Source organism: Oryctolagus cuniculus, chromosome X (genome assembly GCF_964237555.1).
Source record: "Oryctolagus cuniculus chromosome X, mOryCun1.1, whole genome shotgun sequence".
Classification (NCBI taxonomy): Eukaryota; Metazoa; Chordata; class Mammalia; order Lagomorpha; family Leporidae; genus Oryctolagus; species Oryctolagus cuniculus.
The window spans coordinates 123626303-123628522 of record NC_091453.1 but is presented as its reverse complement, the minus strand read 5'-3'; the positions used below and the strand labels follow the sequence as shown (position 1 = coordinate 123628522).

The 2220-nt window shown below is 42.8% G+C and overlaps 1 pseudogene; it reads left to right on the top strand.

The window, feature by feature from the left end:
* Positions 1 to 776: 776 nt before the first annotated feature.
* LOC100351103 (synaptophysin-like protein 1 pseudogene) lies at positions 777 to 1496 on the top strand (annotated as a pseudogene).
* The last annotated feature ends 724 nt before the right edge of the window (positions 1497 to 2220 follow it).

Below are 2220 nucleotides of genomic sequence, written 5' to 3'. Positions count from 1 at the left end.
AAGCTGAGATTCTTCTTAGATCCAATTTTACATGTCCAAATCTTACTACTGTTGCAGACCCAACTCAAACCCTTAAATGCTATTTTGTATTTATGCTGACTACACAGCCAAGAAATGTAGGTTAGAGTTGCTTTTGTGGCTGTTGTGGCCCATGGCGACCTCTAGTGGCCAGTACTTCTCAGATCATCCACTAGTGAAGTCAATAATGCCAAACTAAGGAAACAAACTGAAATCTGAGGATAATTTTTCCATTTGTGTAATAAGAAATTATGTCATGAAAATATAAAATTAACTTATGCAACATATTGATCAGGACCTGTTAAGATCATGGTTTTGCAAAGTATTCAGATAAACTATGAATTTGTTACTGGTATATCAGAGAGATTCAAATCTTTAATGAAATGGGCAATGGACTTAAAACAAAAGTTTATGGGTGGCATTGTGGTGAAGTGGGTTAAGCTGCCGCCTGCAGTGCCGGCATGGATGCTCCACTTCCAATCCAGCTCTCTGCTAATGTGCCTGGGAAGGCAGCAGAGGACAGATCAACTGATTGGGTTCCTGTACCTGCATGGGAGATCCAGAAGATGCTCTTGGCTCCTGACTTCAACCTGGCCCAGTCCTGGTCATTGCTGCCATTTGGGGACTGAACTATTGGATAGAATACCATTCTATCTCTTTATATATCTCTGCCTTTCAAATAAATAAATAAATCTTGAAGGTCGGTGCCCTCCTCCTCTGCACCACCATCCTGACTTTCTCACTCCTATCCTCAGGGGATGTCCCCCTTCCAGATCAACCTCAACCCGCTCAAGGAGCCCCTTGGCTTCATCAAGATCTTTGAGTGGATTGTCTCTATCCTTACTTTTGCCACCTGTGGATGTTTTAAGGGCAGAACAGAGGTTCTAGTGAATTGTCCTCCTCAAGTTACTGACAATAAAACTATTACAGCTAGTTTTGGTTATCCTTTCAGATTGAATCAGGAATCATTTCAGGCATCTCCAAGTGTAAATGTGTGTAGTGTAAGTTGGGAAAGTCATGTTCTCATAGGAGATTACACTTCCTCGGCACAGTTCTGTGTTACGTTTGCAGTCTTTGTGTTCTTGTACTGCATTGCTGCCCTTCTGCTGTATGTTGGTTACACGAACCTATATTGAGATAGTTGCAAACTTCCCATGGTTGACTTTGTTATTACTCTTGTTGCCAACTTTTTGTGGTTGGTGAGCACTTCAACCTGGGCTAAAGCTCTTATGAATATTAAAGTATCCACTAGGCACAGTAGTGTTCAGGAACTTCTGCCTTGTGAACAGCAGGACGTGCATTGTTACTTTGGTTCTGTGACTAATATGGGATCCCTGAACATATCTGTGATCTTTGGCTTTCTGAACATGATACTCTGGGGAGGAAGTGTGTGGTTTGTATACAAGGAGACCAGTTTGAACAGTCAATAAAGTACTGCCCACGGCCAAGGAAGTGTTCAACCTCTTGCTGCAATATAATTAAAGGGAGAAAGGCACTGTAGGAAATGTCTGTCTTGCTATAACTTGTTGCCAACATCTTGAGAAGCATTATTGGTTTCTAATAAAAGTAATGGCTTTTTCAATAAATTGGTGATTTTTAAATTTTGCTGCTTTTTTTTTTGACAGGCAGAGTGGACAGTGAGAGAGAGAGAGAGAGACAGAGAGAAAGGTCTTCCTTTTTGCCGTTGGTTCACCCTCCAATGGCCGCTGCAGCCGGCGCACCGCGCTGATCCAATGGCAGGAGCCAGGTACTTCTCCTGGTCTCCCATGGGGTGCAGGGCCCAAGCACTTGGGCCATCCTCCACTGCACTTCCCTGGCCACAGCAGAGAGCTGGCCTGGAAGAGGGGCAACCGGGACAGAATCCGGTGCCCCGACCGGGACTAGAACCTAGGGTGCCGGCGCCGCAAGGCGGAGGGTTAGCCTAGTGAGCCGCGGCGCCGGTCAAATTTTGCTGCTTGTTACATAAATCCTGTGCCTTTCTTAGAAATATGTAAGATATAAATGTATTCTCACATGTAAATTTTAAATTTCAGGGGCCTATTACGAGATAATACACATTTGTAAATGAGCAGTAAGTTGTTTGTTTTCTTTTTCTTTCTTTTTTTTTTTTTTTTAGGTGCCAGGTTTTTATTTCTCCAGTGTTACAAAATTAGTCCTCTTCAACAATCCTAACTTTACATTCTTTCAATCATTTTTTTAGGC